General features: G+C 39.9%; 1 protein-coding gene and 1 non-coding gene across 3 annotated transcripts in view; one reads left to right on the forward strand and one right to left on the reverse strand.

Annotated features, from left to right (window-relative positions):
* Positions 1-21,254, reverse strand: part of LOC126191235 (BLOC-1-related complex subunit 8 homolog) — a 146,139-nt gene that overhangs the window by 84,081 nt on the left and 40,804 nt on the right. The gene's annotated exons all lie outside the window — the stretch shown is intronic.
* On the forward strand, positions 8,583-8,657 carry Trnal-caa (transfer RNA leucine (anticodon CAA)). The gene has a single exon. It is a non-coding gene; the product is annotated as a tRNA-Leu (tRNA).

Consider the following 21,254-nt stretch of genomic DNA (forward strand, 5'->3'; position numbering starts at 1 on the left):
TCACCAAATTTCTCCCCCAAAAAATATTTTGTTTATGCTGACCTACATAGGGAGAAACAATCACCATAGTAAAATAAGGGAAATCAGAGCACGCACGGAAAGATATAGAGTTTGTTTTTCCCAAGAGCTGTTCAAGATTGGAATAATAGAGAATTATTGTGAAAGTTGTTTGATGAACCCTCTGCCAGGCACATAAGTGCGATTTGCAGAGTATCCATGTAGATGTAGATTCAGATTTCATGTTCCATGCACTTTGCTTTGTGAAAGGCACGGCTGGTGAGAAAAACATAAACTTCATCTTTAAGCTCATACAGTCTGGAAACATTCTACCTTGAGACCGCCACCTAACTTCAGTGAGAGACAATAAACACATTTCCTCACAAAGCAATGCAAAGATGGGGGAATTTGTATGGCAAGCCTTAATTAATATTAATTATTTTCACTGCAATGTCCATCACAGATTTCAAACGACCAGACAAGCACTTAGAAACAAGAGCATGTCTGTGAAAGCAACAAAGAGTCTAAAAAGCGTTCGATGCTACCAATTTCACTTTGTCAACACACGCAGCACAGAACCCTGTCACAGATTTTGCACCACCTGAACAAGTGTCAACACAGCAAGTCCAGTCTATTGAATTTTCATGGAAGTATGTGTCAATTAACTTAAATATATCTCCTCCTGTAGCTCTTTCTTTTAAGGGTCTGCAGAATGGTAGCTTCTCTTCTACAAACTCCCCACTAATATAAAAGACAAAAAAGTAATAAAATGGCTAAATTGGCAACATCAGTGGTGAACTGAAAAGAAGGACTGGCACATGGTACCACACTGACCTTTTTTCTGAAATATTCTCCAAGCATGCACTGTACTAAATCATTTATACATGGCACCACTAAATCTTCAGCTTCTGAATGAGGTTTTGCAGTTTTAGCAATTCTGTAGCTGATGTGACACAACACTTCAAGAGCATTTTCATTGTCAATCTTTGCAGTGGATACAAAATTAGATAAATTATTTTTCCAAAAATGGTTCAAATGGCTCTGAGCACTATGGGACTTAACATCTAAGGTCATCAGTCCCTTAGAACTACTTAAACCTAACTAACCTAAGGACATCACACACATCCATGCCTGAGGCAGGATTCGAACCTGTGACTGTAATGGTCGTGCGGTTCCAGACTGTAGTGCCTAGAACCGCTCGGTCACTCTGGCCGGTTCATTTTTCCACTCATTAGATTTCCATGTATAAAATCAGCAGATTAGTTTATGTGGGTGGGGAAGTTTAGTTGTAAATGGCATTCAAGTAGATAAGTTATCAGACTACTGTTAGCAAGAATGTTGCCACAAACAACTCACTGTGGTCTTGACAGCCATTGTCACTTTATATGAAAATTCAAACCTATTGTAATTATGATCATACCTTCTTTGTGTTACACACGCTTCCCTTTCATTGGACTGACACACATCACTAGAAGCCAAATGACCTGTTGACACGACACTTTCTTGTAATTTTGATAAACCCTGTTTCCCTTCCAAACTTCCACTTTTCAACTAGTTATTCATTTTAATGAGAATAGAAACAATTCTGATACACAACAGACAACTTACTGCATTTGCCACATGGAAAGAAGAAGCAGGCTATTGTTGAAAGTTAAAGGCCTGACAGCCATGTAACCACTCCTTAGAGGGGTTGGGGTACTGTTGCTAGTATTGTTAGAATACAAAGAATCTGGCAGACTAAACTGCCACTGTAGCGATATCAAATGCATTCCCAGTGTTGTTACATAACTGTAAATCAAGCATTCGTGATAAATATTAATTTACTTTGAAAATAATGTAGACATATTTCACAAGGGGTATTATAGGTTTATTTAATTTTAAAATAATGATAATAATAACAATAATAGTAATAACTATTATTATCATAGCACCAAACACTTTTTAGACTCATTGTTGCTTTCACAGACATGACAATGCCTCACAAACTAAGGAAACAGTAATAGGCCTAACATCGAAACACACAACCACGGAAAAGAGTTTTGGCGAACCCCTTAAAACGTTTTGCGAACCCTACGCTCTGCAGTGACTGTGAAGTACATGGAAGAGGGTAGGTCCTATTTACCAGTTATTAGGGCTCCTTCACATTCCATTGACATATGGAGCACAGAAAGCATGATAGCTGTGCATGTTGTAATTAGTCTAAATCTTGTCTTTGTGGTCCCTATGGTGATATGTAGGGGGCTGTAACACATTCCTACACTCATCACTTAAAATTGGTTCTAGAAGCTTTCTAAGTAGGTTTTCGCAGGATAGTTTGTGTCTAGCTTGAGACATCTGCCAGTTCAGTTCTTTTATTATCTTCATGGCAATCTCCCAGGGGTCAAACAAACGCGTGACTATTTGCATTGACCTTCGTTGTATCTATACAGTCTCCTCTGTTAGTCCGATATGGTATAAGTCCCACATACTTGAGAAATATTGTAGGACGGGTCAGATAAGTGTTTTGTATGCAGTCTCCATGACAGACTCATTGCATTTCCCTAATATTCTACCAATGAACCACTGTCTGCCATCTGTTTCACCCACGACTGAACCTATGTGATCATTCCATTCCAAATCCCTCGAAAGTAATTATATCCAGGTAACTGTATGAGTTGAATGATTCCTTCTGTGACTCTTTAATATTATAGTCATGGGATACTACTTTTTTTTTTATTTTATGAGATGCACAGTTTTACATTTCAGAACATTTAAAGCAAGGTGCTAATCTTTGCACCACTTTGAAATCTTATCAACATCTGACTGAATACTTGTATAGCTGCTTTCAGACAGTATTTCATTATAGATAACTGCATCATCTGCAAAGAGTCTGAGGTTACTAGTAATACTGTCCACAAAGTCATTAATATACAACACAAACAGCAAGACCTCGTACACACTTCCCTGGGGCGCACCTGAAGTTACTTCTGTCTGTTGATGGGTCTCCATCCAAGATAACTTGCTGCCTTCTCCCTACCAAAAAAAATTCAATCCAATAACAAATTTCACTTGATGCCCCTTTTGATGTTACTTTTGATAATAAGCATAGAGGTCATACTGAGTAAAACTTTTCAGAAATCAAGAAATACTGCATCTATCTGTTTGCCTTGATGAATGGCTTTCAGTATGTCAAGTCAGAAAATAATGAGTTGGGTTCCACCTGATTGATGTTTTTGGAGTCCATGCTGGCTGGCTTGGAGTAGATCATTCTGTTGGAGATACCTCATTACGTTTGAACTTAGAATATGTTCTAAGATTCTATGACAAGTGGATGCCAAGGATACTGGATGGTAGTTTTGAAATCACTTCTGCCACCATTCTTGTAGATGAGTGTCACCTATTCTCTTTTCTAATTCATAGTCATAGTTTTTTTGTTTGAGGAATATAACAGTTAAAAAGATATGCTTACTCAGCTGCAAATTCAGTACAGAATATGGCAGGAATTCCATCAGGCCCTGGAGCTTAGCGAATTTTAGTGATTTCATTCATTTCTCAATGCCACTGACACCAATATCTATAAGTTTCCTTTAATTTTCATTTATGGTCACAAACATTTTGTTAACAGATTACCGGGTTTGGTCTACAATGACCATCATCAGATCAGATTAGATTATATTAGATTAATTATTCATTCCATAGACTCATAAAAGAGGGAATCCTCCTGGGTGTGGAACATGTCAGATAAACACATTACAAAAATGTAATTAGAAAACTTGAGTTTCATTAATTTTAATGATGCTCAGTCAATAAACAGTAAATTTATGTACATGAATTAAATTTAAACTTCTAATATTTACAGGTTTAATACTTACAACTGCTTTCATTAAATCCATCATTCAGACATTTGCTAGTTTCTTGGCTATTACAACCAAATATTGTCAAAAATTAAAGTAAATTATTCATTTCAGTGATCCTCTGTTAAGAACAGTCAGATTATGTACAAGATTTAAAATTAAACTTCCACTATTTACAGACTTAAGACTTACATCTGCTTTCCATACACCCATCATTCACACAGTAGGTAGTTACTTGGCTGTTACAACAATCAGATCTGTTTTATAAAAACAAAGTCCTAATGTACGAGGGTGAGTCAAATGAAAACCTTAAATATTTTTTTAAGTATTACTTATTGTGCAGAAGTGGTACAAAGCTGTATCACTTTTCAACATAATCTCCCCCACACTCAATGCAAGTCCTCCAGCGCTTACAAAGTGCATAACTTCCTTTAGAAAAAAATTCTTTTGGTAGTCCGCGCAACCACTCATGCACCACGTGGCATGCCTCTTCATCAAAACGGAACTTCTTTCCTACCATTGCATCTTTGAGTGGTCCAAACACATGGAAATCACTTGGGGCAAGGTCTGGTGAGTATGGTGGATGAGGAAGACACTCAAAATGCAAGTCTGTGATTGTTGCAACTGTTGTGTGGGCAGTGTGGGGCCTTGCATTGTCATGTTGCAAAAGGACACCTGCTAACAGCAATCCATGTCACTTTGATTTGATTGCAGGTTGCAGATGATTTTTTAGGAGATCTGTGCATGATGCACTGGTGACAGTGGTCCCTCTAGGCATGTAATGCTCCAAAATGATGGCTTTTTTGACCCAAAAGAGAGTCAGCATAACCTTCCCTGCTGTTGGTTCTGTTCGAAACTTCTTTGGTTTCGGTGATGAGGAATGGCGCCATTCCCTGCTGGCTCTCTTCGTTTCCGGTTGGTGGAAGTGAACCCAGGTTTCGTCCCCAGTAAAGATTTTTGCAAGGAAGCCATCACCTTCTCGTTCAAAGTACCGAAGAAGTTCTTCACAAGTATCAACAAGTCGTTCCCTCATTTCAGGAGTCAGCTACCATGGCACCTGTTTTGCAGACACTTTGTGAAACTGGAGCACATCATGCACAATGTGGCGTGTTGACCCATGACTAATTTGTAAACATGCTGCAATGTCATTCAGTGTCACTCAGCAGTTTTCCTTCACTATGGCTTCAACTGCTGCAATGTTCTGTGGAGTCACAACTTTTTGCGCCTGACCTGGACGAGGAGCATCTTCCACTGAAGTCACACCATTTGCGAACTTCCTACTCCATTTGTAGACTTGCTGCTGTGACAAACATGCACCACCATACTGAACCTTCATTCGTCGATGAATTTCAATAGGTTTCACACCTTCACTACACAAAAACCGAATAACAGCATGCTATTCTTCCCTGGTGCAAGTCGCAAGTGAGGCGGCCATCTTTATACTGATACTGCGACAGTATGTGTCCATCTGCACTATGCTGCCACCTACAAGCCATTCTGCACACTGTTTGAAGCATGCTTACCAACTTACAGGATAACGGCGCAAAATTTCAATTTGTTGTTATAAATTTAAGGTTTTCATTTGACTCACCTTGTACTTTGTTTTTATAAAACAGTATCTGATGATGGTCATTATAGACTGAAACTGGTAATCTGTTAACAAAAAGTTTGTGACCATAAACATAAATTAAATGAAACTTATTGTATATACGGGTCACTGTTTTATTCGTGACAATGTCTCAGCTTGTGAAACCAATATCTATTTCATTCTTCTTTTCAGTGATACAAGACTTAAAATTGCAGTAGTAATCCTGGATTTTCCTTTGTAAAGGAACATCTGAAAATAAGAGTTGAGCATTATTGGTGATATTTGTTATAATTCTCAGCCTAATGTTTCGTCTTCCAATGCTAGAGGCATCATTGGAGGCTTTAATGACTCAGACAGAAGTTAAAGACTCAAACTAAGCAACAGTTGGTTCATAACATCATCAGGTCATTTCCTAAGATCGCAGAATCATGCCAATGAATGTTACGGGGCTTGTAGTGGGGAAGAGTTTGTGCTGTTTGCTTCATTTAACACTGAAGCCCACACCTTGCCTAACTTCTACCTTACTCCTTTACTATTAAATTGTTTTTGTGCTTCTGAATTTCTACGGCCTCACTGTACATCCTAAAAAAGTAATGATTACACCCTGATAAAACTACAGTATCAAAGAAACAAATCTGGTGGTTTCCCATTCTCAGTGCATAATTTGCTACTGCTGATTTATCCACATTTCCCAGGTGGCAATTGCTCTTGGGTTCCTTAAGGTAAGTGATAATGCTTATTTTTGTTGTTCCTATGAACACTTGACCACAAGTGCAGGGTTTTTCTATACATCTGCTGTGGCAAGTGGCTGGTGTAGGTCCTTTACATTGTTCCACTACTGCTCACCTTTCTTGTTGGTTTTGTACAGGTTGCCTACTCCAGGGCTGGAAACATTGTTTGTCAGGCTGAAGGCTGATAAACCTGTATTAAATTTTATTTCTATGAATACATCTTGTCACTGCATCTTTGGCACTGGCTGGTGGATTAGCAAGCTGGCAAAGAATGTGCTGAATACAGCAGCTGGCTCAGGCTGGCATAATTCACTGCATCAGCTCTGTGTCCATTCCAGTGACTTCTAGTAAGCAGGTTGCCACCAATGGTGTGGAAGGCATGCCCCATCAGAAACTCTGCGCTGTGATGGTGGTGGCCATGGCCATGTCTCTCGCGTGCCGTTCTGGGAATACTCTGCCCTCCTAGGTTGCTGTCCGTGTTGCTTCATCAGATGGACCACAATGTCAGATGCCATGAGCTCATGCTGAATGCTGATCCTGACAACCGGTTTGGCAGGCTTTCTGTCCCAAGTGATGTGAAATGCTGGTACATTAATAACCAGCATAACTGCCAGAATGTTAAATGCAAGCATGCATATGTGCATGCATTGTGTTGTACAGGTCCCGGATGTCAGTTTGTGGGATGAAGTTCCACGCCTGTTGCACTTGGTCAGTCAGTAGAGGGACGGTTAATGCTGTTTGTGGATGATGCCAGAATTTTTGTCCCACATCTGCTCGATTGGAGACAGTTATGGGATCTGGCACGCCAAGGCAACATGTTGACACCCTGTAGAGCTTATTGGATTACAATAAAGGTACAAGGGTTAGCATTATGCTGTTGGAAAACACTCACTGGAAGACTGTTCATGAATGGCAGCACATGTTGAATCATCAAATTTACATACAATTTAGCAATCAGAGTGCATGGGATAACCATGAGAGTGCTTCTACTGTGATACTAAATAGCACTCCAGACCATAACTCCAGCTGTAGGTCCAGTGCATCTAGCATGCAAACAGGTTGGTTGCAGGCCCTCAACTCAACACACACCATCAATGGCACCAAGGCAGAACCAGCTTCCATCAGGAAACACAACATACCTTCACCCTCCCCTCCAATAAGCTCTCGCTCGACACCACTGAAGTCGCAAATGGTGGTGGTTTGGAGTCAGTGGAATACACACAACATGTCTCATTTGGCTTGTCATGTTTGTAAACAAAGAGCGATAAGCTACTGCATAACGACCAAGGTCAGTGCTCACTCAGAGTATCTCGCATGTGGCTGATGGAATATTATAATTAATAATTTTTTGTGGTAAGGAGTAGGGAAGAGGGAGATTTTATTTAATTTCTATAATAATGGGTAAGGTCACCGACGAGTTTAATTTTTTTTGCAATTGTCAGCACCTTTAACACACACTGACACAGATTCGGATTCATTTATTTTACGATGATTCCTGGTCCTCAGACGGACAGCATTGATGGCAGGTAATATGATTTACCCATGTCTCTATTGTAGACCTCTGCGACGTAAAATGTCCGGTATGCGATGACGTCACGGCTGTTATGACTTTCAAGCCCTGCAACTCTGTCAACTTTAGGTCCATGGATGAGAGCCAAGGTTACCCATCCATTACCTTGCTGCAGGGTATCATTATTGGTAATGGTAAAGTTAAGAACTCCACCACAGAACACTCATGGACCATGCAGGGTGACTTGAACACCTACGTAGTTAGAGGCATTAATAGTAATATTGTCTATTGAAACTTCCTGGCAGATTAAAACTGTGTGCCCAACCGAGACTCGAACTCGGGACCTTTGCCTTTCGCGGGCAAGTGCTCTACCATCTGAGCTACTGAAGCATGACTCACGCCCGGTGCTCACAGCTTTACTTCTGCCAGTACCTTGTCTCCTACCTTCCAAACTTTACAGAAGCTCTCCTGCGAACCTTGCAGAACTAGCACTCCTGAAAGAAAGGATACTGCGGAGACATGGCTTAGCCACCGCCTGAGGGATGTTTCCAGAATGAGATTTTCACTCTGCAGTGGAGTGTGCGCTGATATGAAACTTCGTGGCAGATTAAAACTGTGTGCCCGACCGAGACTCGAACTCGGGACCTTTGCCTTTCGCGGGCAAGTGCTCTACCATCTGAGCTACCGCAGCACGACTCACGCGCGGTACTGCCAGGAAGTTTCATATCAGCGCACACTCCGCTGCAGAGTGAAAATCTCATTCTGGAAACATCCCCCAGGCTGTGGCTAAGCCATGTCTCCGCAGTATCCTTTCTTTCAGGAGTGCTAGTTCTGCAAGGTTTGCAGGAGAGCTTCTGTAAAGTTTGGAAGGTAGGAGACGAGGTACTGGCAGAAGTAAAGCTGTGAGTACTAGGCGTGAGTCATGCTTGGGTAGCTCAGTTGGTAGAGCACTTGCCTGCAAAAGGCAAAGGTCCCGAGTTCGAGTCTCGGTCGGGCAAACAGTTTTAATCTGCCAGGAAGTTTCATATCAGCGCACACTCCGCTGCAGAGTGAAAAATCTCATTCTGGAATATTGTCTATTGCTTTATACACTGTCTCAATCAACAGAGCTGTCCTTGAAGTAGCTAATTTCTAACAGCTTATTGTGTCACTGTAGTGTCAACTGTTGCTCAAATTGCTGCTGCTGTCCCAGAACGATGCCCCAGAGCCATAAGCCAAACACAGTGGTCTCCCCTCTTAGCAGTGCCATGTGGCCTCCTGCAATCCGGTCTTCTTGTGATAGCACATTCTAGTAACCACCACTGCCAGTAATCATGTACAGTGGCTGCAGTCCTGCAAAGTCTCTCTACAGTATTGCAGAAGGCACATCCACCTTCTCGTATCCCTATAATGTGATCTCATTCAAACTCAATAAGAGTTGATACTGTCATGTTTGTCACCTTAAAGGCATTCTCGACTAATATCAGCTCACCATGTCCAGTCTCAAAGTTAACTAATGCTCAAGATGTTTATGGGTTGTATTTAAACCAAACCCGATTTGCGTCCTTTTAGAGACGCTACTGACACCACGCTTATGCGACTCGTACGAAATCCGAATAGACAACACCTTTCAAATGTAGAAATGTGCCTACGAGCTTTTGTTTATGGTGATGTATTTTTTCCATCAATGTATGTTGAAGTTATTCACTTTAATTTGCAATAAACTACTAATATTTGTATAAAGTTTACATACTGTGTTCTATGGGCTATAAGATGCAGTTTAATTTTCAATCAATTTTTTTTAGAATACAAAACATTTTTGCCATTTTTATTACTAGACTGAAAAACCAGGCTAAAAAAAAATTCTTAGTTTATAAAACCAAACTGACCTGTAAAATCACTAAAAATAGTCATCTGAACTTTCTTCTTCTTCTTCCTCATCGACCCCTTCATATACAGGGTGTTACAAAAAGGTATGGCCAAACTTACAGGAAACATTCCTCACACACAAAGAAAGAAAATATGTTATGTAGACATGAGTCCGGAAACGCTTACTTTCCATGTTAGAGCTCATTTTATTACTTCCCTTCAAATCACATTAATCATGGAATGGAAACACACAGCAACAGAACGTACCAGCGTGACTTCAAACACTTTGTTACAGGAAATGTTCAAAACGTCCTCCGTTAGCGAGGATACATGCATCCGCCCTCCGTCGCATGGAATCCCTGATGCGCTGATGCAGCCCTGGAGAATGGCGTATTGTATCACAGCCATCCACAATACGAGCACGAAGAGCCTCTACATTTGGTACCGGGGTTGCGTAGACAAGAGCTTTCAAATGCCCCCATAAATGAAAGTCAAGAGGGTTGAGGTCAGGAGAGCATGGAGGCTATGGAATTGGTCCGCCTCTACCAATCCATCGGCCACCCTGTTGTTGAGAAGCGTACAAACACTTCGACTGAAATGTGCAGGAGCTCCATCGTGCATGAACCACATGTTGTGTAGTACTTGTAAAGGCACATGTTCTAGCAGCACAGACAGAGTATCCCGTATGAAATCATGATAACGTGCTCCATTGAGCGTAGGTGGAAGAACATACTGACAAAACTAAAATGAGCTCTAACATGGAAATTAAGCGTTTCCGGACACATGTCCACATAACATCTTTTCTTTATTCGTGTGTGAGGAACGTTTCCTGAAAGTTTGGCCGTACCTTTTTGTAACACCCTGTATAAGATGGTCTTCACCTCCACTGTGAGCGTTACTTATGCTGCACTTCTTGCAAGATTTTCATAACAATGATGTCTTCTCTCACTCTAGACCAAGACCGTTTTATCCACTGACACACTTGTTTGAGTGAAGGTCATTTAAAAGCTTCCTTCAGTGTGAATACCTGTTGGATTTCATTCATCATCCTTTTGTTCCATTCCTCTCTCTTATGCACTTTAAATGGCTTCTTTATTGAGACATCGAGAGGTTGCGATTGTGATGTAAGTCCTCCCGGAATAACAGCATGTATTTCTCTGCGTCAATTTCTCTCTTACGAAATTTTTCAAATTACTATTAAACTGATCTATGAAAAGAAGAGAACTCTTCTTCAATAAAGCACCTTTCCTTCTCTTCCACAACGAGTTAATCTATAATTTCATACCAGCCTCGTCCATCCAGCCTTTGTCATGTATGTGAACAACAACACCTGGTCGTATTTCAGAAGGTTCTGGCATTGTTTCACACTTGAAGATCATCACTAAATTAAGCACAGTACCATCAGCACAATATGAAAAGACAACAGTGTAGTTGTTTTTTCATGCCCACTAGTTTTTACATAATAGTTCTAGAACCTTTCACAGCAACAGTTCTGTTACTTGGCACATAAAATGTCAGAGGAATTTTGCCCACATGCATTATTTGGTTTAGTTCCACACCGGTTTTCTTTCAATGTTGAAAAATAAAGTGGTGAAAAGATATTCGTTTCTCTCAATAGTCTTATGGCATTTTCTGAGAAATTCTGCTTTTGGTTTGCATGCTAAGTCCATGACATTTCATAAACCTGTAACATCAACAAACTCCACCATTGAAGTCTATTAAGTTCCACCATTAAAGTCTGTTAAGTTCCACCGTAGCACTAGCTTAAAAGTGTGTAAATGAATCATTTTTGTATTAATTCCAATGGCATTTTGACAGTGTGCTTGAATCCATTTCAATACGTCTTCTTCTAGTTTTTGGCCATCTTGCATTCAGTCCTCTATTTGCACATTTAGTCTTCCTCATTTTTTTCCAGTTCTTCATTAGACTGCCAACCCCGAATATCTTTTTTTTTTCTTAATCCCCCACGCCCCCTTCTGTTGGTGGAGGGCCAAACAAAATGTCGCTCAGCTGCACTGTTTCCATGTTTTCTTCCATATGTTATTACTTTCAATTTACAGCCTGCATCACATGAATACTTTTCTTTTTTTAATATGAAATTAGCTACCACCAAAAATATTATATTCTTAGCAATAACACAAATCACTTTCAATTCAAGTTCACTGGCACCGTACACTGCAATGGTGCATCACAGGCTGGACAGCGTTCTGGGTTTGTGATGGCGATGCGGGAAGGAGAAAGTGTTAGCAAGCTTATGAATCCCTACAAATCATGACTGTTGATCAGTGCACTGCTGCTGCCAGTTTACACCAATGTTGCCTGATAGATATATGTTTCATGTGGCATTTTTTTATAGGCCATTGTTAAGACTGGCAGGAATTTTAAAAACACTGGACATTTTCATATTAAAAATTTAAGTATAAAACACAACTTAATTTTGGAGGCAATTTTTTGAAGAAAAAAGTATTCCTTATAGTCCATAAAATATGGTATATAACAATTTTGAAGGGAACATAATGTGATATGTAGAGGTCTGCGTGGATGCGGATATATATCCGCGGTATTTGTTACTTGGCGGATAAAATCGCGACCGGTGCGGATATCCGCGGGTCATCTGCAGATAATGAGCAAGGCATCTGTCCAGTACGTATGTTGCAATGTTAGTTGAAAACTTCAAGTCTGTTGACATTCTTGGAATCTTGCAGGGCCCGGGTAGAGCGGATGTGTGTTGTCCTCAGCCCCTGGCTACAACCGACGTAGCTATACCCAAGAGACCTGCGCCTAATCCGTTTCCGGGACGGTGTCTTTTGTGTGGCCTGTGAAGTACTCTCTGGGTGGCAAACCTGCCCACTGTCTACCAGACAGGTGCCCGTTGCAATTTTCCGCTGCCTTCAGTTAGTGCTTTGTAGTGACCGAGTGACAATGTGCATCGTAGCAAATATCAGTGAGAGTTATTTCTTCAAATGAACACCATATAGATGGATAAAATTTCGTGTAAGGTGAAAAAAGGTGATTTTACATTAGTGAAGGAAAAAAAATTGAAAGCGCCAATTCGTATTTGATGGCAACAAAAAGATAAAAGATATAGTGGCTTGTTTTGCATGTAAAAAAGTATAGTCTTACACTGGACACAAAAGTGGAACTTCAAATTTGCTAAAACATTCGTGTGAGGCTGGACAAAATAGCATAATTACTTACTTAAATACCAAGAGAGACGTGAAAGTTCCTGAAGTTCCGCCAAATTTGAGGACAGCCGCGACAGAAAAACTTATCAATCTTGTCAGCAAAGACATTTTACCATTTGAAGTTGCGTGTGGATCTGGGTTTCTCGAGATGGCACAGTTACTTATTGATGTGGGGGCCAAGCACGGTGCAGTGAGTGCTAAGGAACTGCTACCTCATACAACCACCAATCCAGAAATTTGAAGGAAACGGCCGATCGTCTGCATGAAACTGTCTCCGCAAAAGTGAAGAATATATTCAGAGATATAGGTGGAGCACTAACTGTCGATTTATGGACTGATTCGTACCGTAAAATAAACTATATGGGAGTGACTGCACATTATGTTAATTATGAAGAAGTGAAACTTGAGGATCGAGTGTTGTGCACCAAAAATTTTGAGAGTGAGAAAAAAAAAAAAAAGGGAGAAAACATTAAACTTGAATTAATTAAGATACTACGGTCGTTCGATTTATTCAGTGCTGTGAATAACATTGTGTTCATTATGGGTAGAGGTCCAAATTTTGTGGCAGCACTTCGCCAATACAAGAGGCTCTTGTGCTCAGCATACATTCTTAATACTGTGCTGGAGCACACGACTCGAGGAGACGCAAATGATGAGAAGAGTGACGTGCAGTGACTAATAAATTCCTGTCGAGCTACCACAACTTTCTTTAAAAGATCTGGTCTTCAGAATCGCCTTCAGAAGTCATTGAAAGGAGATATAGACACATGATGGAACAGTAAATTGGATATGTTTTAGTCTATTAATTCACAATGGTTTGAAGTTCTGTCAATTTTGTCAGAGAAAACTCGAGATAATTTGATTGATTCTATAGACAAGAGCATGTTGGAAAACATAATAACCTTTCTGACACCATTTAAAATAGCTTCTTGTGATCTCGAAGCCTCCAAAACCCCTACGCTTTATTTATGTGTGTTGTGGAAGTTAAAACTTCTCTCCTTCCTTGAAAAAAATGATGGCGACAGCCCATTTCTGATAGATTTAAAGAGTACAGCCAAATCTATTTTAATCAGCAAATGGGACATAAAAGTAACCCATAAACTTGCAACGTTTTTGAATCCAAAATATAAAAACCTAAAATTTCTTAGCAGTGCAAAAAAAGATGAAGTTGTAAAGGAAGCGAAAAATTATGTTGCGAGAAATTGTCCACAGTTAAAAGATAAGGAGGAAACAACATCTGGAATTCCTGCAAAAAAACAGAAGTCTGACGTACTTTTTAATGAATAGAAGATTCCTCAGAAGATGAATCGACGAGAGATCTTGACTTTGCATCAGATGAAATTCTCAGATAAACGAATGATAAAGTGCAATTTTCGGAAGGCATCGACCAGATAGCTTGGTGGCATGGACGTGAAAACGTCTATCCGCGTCTTTCCAAACTCGCATACTTCGTGCACTGCATTCCAGCGTCCAGCGCGCCATCTGAGAGAAGCTTCTCTACTGCGGGACAAATAATGCAGGACCTACGCACGTCTTTGAAGCCACAGACGATTGATGACATCATGTTCCTGTATAGTAATCTTCCAAAGTAAAAAGGTACTTGTACAGCTTCTCTTACTTCACTGTATTTTTGGGCTTATCTGAATTAGTTACAATTTTTTGCATCTGATTCTTTCTTTTACAGAATTTGAATCAGAAGCAAGCAGAAGATGAAAATATTTCATCTGAAGCCTGTGAGTTTTTATTGTAATATTTATAGCAAAGAATTTCCTCGACATATTGTTAGTATTTTTACTATTCCCAACAAGAAAATTTAAGTAGCATTAGGTAAAAGAAGGAAATATTTAACAAGCAATTTGTTTTGTTGTAATTTTCATATTAAATAGCTCAATTTTAAGTTTTTACTCTTTGCAACAAAAACATTCAACAGCTAACACGTCAATATTATTAAACTAGGTAATGATGATCTCATAAGTGCTTACCTAAATTTTAGCGTGCACTACAGTAACATTTGCATCTGCCGAGCATTGTCGCTCTTTGTGAACAGTGAAACAGCTTTGTTTGTGGTGGGTGTGATAAGACGTCCTGTGAAACTTTACTTCATACCTTCTCTGAAAATCTAGACTGGATAATTGGGAACACCACTCATGATGAAAATATATTGGATCTAATGGCAACAAATAGACCTAATCTCTTTAGAATGTACACATCAAAATTGTAACTGGGTATTGCTTAACAGAGAACAGTGCCTAACATTAGTTGTTATGGGACAGTGGTTTTTATATAGACATCTTGAAATCGTTTGCAGTTCCATTAAACTCTGAAAAAATAGATTTTTTTTAACATTGAAAGTATTAACTGCGAAATCTACTGCAAATTTTGTCTTAGTAATTTAGACCAATGTTGAGGAGGTTTTAGTGTGAAACACTTTGTTTAGTTGGGAATGAAACAGACATTTCATTTATCACTAGGTCTTAATTCGATAAATCAGCCAAAAGGTGAGGTTCGAGATTTCAATCGTATTTTTAGCTAAAGCTAAATGGAGTCCTAATTTCTGTAATCACTGATTTTGTTGTCACTCTTCGGAAGACGAGTTATTTCTTCCAGGCAACGTCAATTATTGCTGGCAGTTTAACTTTTTCACAGGTGCGCCAGCGTTTTGTGGTGTAGGCCTAATACTGTAAATATTTTCACCTGGAAATGACGAGGATTGAACGCGTAAGCTATAATATAATCATCAGCTGACATGAATGGCTTCAAAATTTGACACATCCAAGTGCGGACTGGAGTGAGGCGACGCAAAAAAAACTTGAAACTATGTGGTTACATTTCTGGAGATGCAGCCTGCGAATTCAAGGAATTTAAAGATAATGCACACCTCTTGGTTTGCCCAATGTTGCCTGAACCCTGCACACTTGATAACCCGGTTGCAGCAAATTTTCCAGCAATCAAGACTGCCAATTTCTGCGCCTCAAAACCAATTTGACTTGTATAAAATCCTGTGTAAATGTTGCAGACATGTTTGATTTTGTAAATAATTTTATTGTACTGTCCTGGATATGAAAATCTTCCGCTACTATGGATGGCTATGGAGGCACCGTGGTTCGATATCTCTGCAGGGGTCTTCCGGGACAGCAGGCTCAACACAATATTAGATTTCCCATATCCATTTTTACATTTACATTGCATTTCACTTCATTTCGATTTAACACATGTATATCATAAGTAATACTTCTTGTGCTTTTATGAATATAGTGAATGATCCCAAACTTTGAGCTGTTAATTGTGGCTTTTGTCCCTTACCCACCACAAGCTGTGTCTTTGGTTGGTGATTATTTCACATGAGTGTGCCTATATGATCTCTCTTTTTTTAAATTTTATTTCTTGCATTCATCTATGTAACTGGGTCACAACAGCCATATAATCTTATTACTGTGTGAACCAGCAGGAAGTAAGATACACATAACACTTTGGCTGCTGCCCATGTAAACTGTACCATTTCTTAGAATGCCAGCATTTTTGGCTAATATTGTGCATTTGTTTTACAGAAAACCAGCCTACATTTTGTTGTGGTACTAACTTTTTATGAAAGCCGACTTCATCAACTTCCAGAAAATGTACATACAACTCCTTTGATCATTTAGTTTTTTTTTTCCTTATATTTTTAATGATTGTAAGGTTTTACAAAATATACAAAAGTTTATGGAAACGAAAATCATGTTTTACTGACATTTAATTCCTCATAATCTACAGTTTTACATCAATTAACAGAAAACTGGTATCCTAAGTCCATAATTATTATAAATTGTTACATAAAAGATTCACAAAGTATAATGTTTTTTGTGTGATATATTCTGAAATATGGTTCTTCGCACACTGTGATTCTGCACTCGCTGCACTGGTACGTCATGTCTCTTCTTGTAGACTTTCCTGTTTCCTTTTTTTCTTTCACTGAGCATACTTTGCACATTCTCTGGATTCTGCCTTTACCTGGTGGAGGTGGTATTTTTTCCAGGAAATGCTTTCCTGTAGATAGTCTACTTAGATGTCCACAAACAGGTTGTGGTCTGGGAGTGTCTTCACATATTGTTAGTTCTGCACATAATACCTTCACAAATTTAGACAAAGATATCTTCTTACTTTTTACCTTATTGTGGAGAATGCACGCATTGGTTGGTTGGTTGGTTTGGGGAAGGAGACCAGACAGCATGGTCATCGGTCTCATCGGATTAGGGAAGGATTGGGAAGAAAGTCGGCCGTGCCCTTTCAGAGGAACCATCCCGGCATTTGCCTGGAGTGATTTAGGAAAATCACAGAAAGCCTAAATCAGGATGGCCGGATGCGGGATTGAACCGTCGTCCTCCCGAATGCGAGTCCAGTGTCTGACCACTGCGCCACCCCGCTCGGTAATGCACGCATTCACCAAACACATAAGGAAACAATGAAATGCAAGTTTTCTCCACCATTTCACTGTTCTGTGTTCTAAAGCCCCATACGACATCCTCTGATCAGATAGATCAACCCCAATCTTTTTGTTATTGTACTCCACAACACAGGTAGGTTTAATTTTTTCCTTGCCCCTTCTGTCTTCATAACGTATCATTTCAGCTTGATGTCTGGTGCTTAGCATGTATACATTTCTTTTATCTTTCCAGCATACAGCTAAAACATTCCCTTTTCTACAGAAAATCTGCTCACCTCTTTGTATGTTAGGTGATTTCAGTGCCTGAGGCATTCCCCTCCTGTTCTTCATAACAGTTCCAACAAGGCCTGTCTTCTCCTTTTCTAATTCTCTTGCAAGAATAGGGCTTGTATAAAAATGATCAGTAAATAATGTATGCCCCTTACCCACTAGGGTGCCAAGTAGATTTTTCACAATGTCAACCACAACATTGCTTTGGCCACAGAAAATCTGGAAATTCCAAATATAACCAGAGTTAGACTCTGAGAGCGTATATAATTTCATGCCATGTTTGCTAGGTTTTTGCGGCATATACTGCTTGAAATAAATTCTGCCTCTATATTTACAGATGCCTTCATCAACCATTATGTCTTGGTCAGGCAGGTACGCCTGCTGAAACCGTAAATAGATGGTTTCAACTAGAGGGCGGACCTTGTGTAATGGGTCGTACCCAGGTTCACCTCTCTCGATTTCCAATGAATTGTCATTCAAATGGAAGTTTGACATAATCTGCAGGGATCTGTTTCTGGTCAACAGATTTGGGCAGTAGTTACGAGACACACAAGGATCTTGGCTCCAATGACCTTCTACAAGGGGCTTTTCTCTGATGCTCATGTGGAAAATTATAGCCAGGAATTTTTTACTTCCACTAAAGTGACACCTGTCCAACCAAACATCCTGCATGCAGGAGTGAGCCAACCTGCACTTGTCAGTTGCCTTAGCTTCTGTCTATCATAAAGATTTGTCTGCTCTTTGTAATGAGCAAGAAGGTCCCTGTCCACGAAATATTAAAAGAAATCCAGAACTGAAGAGTCGGCATCTAATTCACATAAATCTGTTACACCATGGTCCCCACTAAAAATGTCTATACTTGGAAAACAGTCTATATTAGTCCACTCCTCTGTAGACCCAGTATGATCTCTTGCTGCGCTGCCCCTTTGTCTTGGCCTCCTTTCACTGTTGTCAGTACGTATATTTTGTGGTTCTACATCCATAATAGGATCAGTTTCTTCATTATCTGAACCTAAAAAGAAGAAAATCCTTTTCCAATGTTCAGAAAATAAAGAAATAACATAAACAATTGGTTCAACAGTGGTATAATACAAAATCATAATTCGAAATACTCACTTGAAATTTGATGCAATTCTTCTTGGACGTCAGGATAATCATCTGAATTGTCGATGTTGTCATCCCCACTCTCATTATCAACAAATTCTTTCTCCAATTCACACAAAATTTCGTCATCTGTAAGAGAGCGTGAAGCCATGTCCACTTACTTACGTACTAAACGAGGAGACGCCACTTACCACCTGCGTGGGTTCATACAGCGAATGCGATCTATCGGCCATTTGAGGAACTAAATGTACGCAATCTGTCAGCTGTTTTGGACATTACATGTAGTAAGTACGGCAATGAAGGCCGATCGAGCCCGTCAATAAACGTAATTTCGTATTTAAAAGCAGGAAAAAGCAGATCACCTCAAATGACATGATCAGCACTCTACAGAAATTCCTGCATCCCTTCAATTGACGTGATTGGCGCTCAAAGTGTTAAATAATTTTTATTCTATGTATTGGTTATATCCAAGTATTTATCAGCTTATACCTCTGTTTACTCACATCTGTACTAGACAAGCCTCTAAAACACAACCTAATTTTACCTAGCTATAGTATCTTTATCCTTTTAAGACCATATGTCATTTTACCTTTGTAATTGAAAATTACATACAAAAGTGGGTGTCTATTCTTCTTCTCCATGTTGTATTATCCATTAATTTTGCTTATGTTAAATTTTGCCACAAATACTTCCACAAGTGAGATGTTGTTTAAAGTGAACTGGTTTAAGTTATTTACCACATTATATTGGATACACTTCATGCTGTGCCCCCCTCAGGAGACACCGCCTTAACAAAACACTGTCCGTGTGGGCGAGGGGGTTTGTGCGATCCAACGAAGTGGAGGGCTATGCCGGCAGAGGTGTAACTACCAGCAGGGCCTCCCAAGCCGGACAGGTCTCCATTGAGGATCCAGACAAAGTGTGTCTCACAATGTCCCGTCTAATGTCCTATCCTGTCCTGTCCTGTCCTGTCCTGTCCTATACACTCCCTTCCTTTCCTTTTCCTCCTTGTGATTGTGTGGCAGCAGACACAGTCCCCTAATGTGGACAGCAGAAGATCCTTGGAAACCAAAACAACATTGATGCACATAGACCTTACTGCGAAGGGATGGATAGCGTTCTGTAGTCGTGGTGAAGACAATGGGTAAGGCCCTGAAATAAAACCTTGGCAGGTGTCCAGGCCATGAGGTGGCAGCCCCACCAGGACACTCGGGGGCTGTGGGCTGATAACCTGCACCACCAAAAAACACATATCACAGAAACTAAAAGGAGAAACAGCCGGATGGGTCTTAAGGATATGACCTTTAGCCTGGAAAGGAAAACCCGTATTGGTTTTTGGAATGTAAGGACGTTGAAAGAGGCAGGGAGGCTAAGACAGGTCAAAAAAGAGATTGAGAACTATCGACTAGATATATTAGGACTAAGTGAAATAAGGTGGCCAGAATCTGGGGAATTCCAATCACAAAGCAGTGGAGTGTTGCTGTATGTGGGTCGGACAGGTGAGGACGCGATGCATAGGAATGGTGTAGGGCTCTTATTATCTAAAAGCAGCAAGAAGAGCTTACTGGAGTGGAAACCAGTCTCAGAACGGATAATAACCGCATGGTTTAAAACAAATGTGCGATATGTCACTGTAATTCAATGCTATGCACCTACTGAAATAGCTAAAGGAGAACTGAAAGTTGCATTTTATACACAACTTAACAGAGTTCTTACACAAACAAATTCTGGAGATATAAAAATTTTAATGGGTGACTTGAACGCAAAAGTTGGTTCAGAATATGAAGGGCTTGAACATATCATGGGCATGCATAGCGTAGGGATCAGGAATGTAAATGGTGAACTGTTGATAGACATGTGCGCTGACCACGAGCTAGTCATTGGAGGCACATTGTTTCCACATCGTAACTGCCATAAGATAACATGGGTTTCTCCAGACCACATTACCGAAAATCAAATAGACAACATAGTCATAAGCCGCAAGTTCTGACACTCTCTGTTAGATGTCAGAAATAGAAGAGGAGCAGACACTGGAAGTGACCACCACCTAGTTTTGGCAGAATTCAGACTGAAGATAGTGGCAAATAGAACCAAGGTCAATCACAGGTGCAAGAAAATAGATGTGGCAAGGTTAAAAGACCAACAGATCAAAGAAACATTTGCCCTTGAACTACAAAACAGATACCAGGTCCTCTCTGAAGAAAACTTTATGGAAGAGGGAACTGAAACATGTTGGTAAAAAATCAAAGACAGTTATTTAGATGTGAGAGAAAAAAATCTTAGGATTTAAGGCACATCAAAGGATGGAATGGATCTCCGATGCTACGTCGAATGAAATCAGCCACAGGAAAGAACTAAAACTTAAGTTAAATTTTTGTAAGACAAGAGCGCAGAAGAGCGAAGCACATAAAGAATACACGGAGGTGAACAAAAAGGTGAAAATATGGCTATGTCGAGATAAAAGGAAATGGATAGATGAGCACGCAAAATTAGCAGAAGAGGCAGCAAGACAAGGAAATATGAAAAAGCTCTACAATATTACCAAAGGGTTGTCAATGAAGAACTTCAGACATGAAGGACCAGTTAAGAACAAGGATGGGGTGATGCTTACAACTCAACAGGCACAGCTACAGAGATGGGAGGAGCACTTCAAGGAACTGTTAAATTGTGAAGACAACCAAGAGTAACCGGTAAGAGATGTTCCAGAGGAAGTCAAAGAAGATCAAGATATAAATTTGCAGTGCCCCATAATGGACGAAATTAGG

The sequence above is a fragment of the Schistocerca cancellata genome, chromosome 6 (assembly GCF_023864275.1).
Source record: "Schistocerca cancellata isolate TAMUIC-IGC-003103 chromosome 6, iqSchCanc2.1, whole genome shotgun sequence".
Taxonomy (NCBI): domain Eukaryota; kingdom Metazoa; phylum Arthropoda; class Insecta; order Orthoptera; family Acrididae; genus Schistocerca; species Schistocerca cancellata.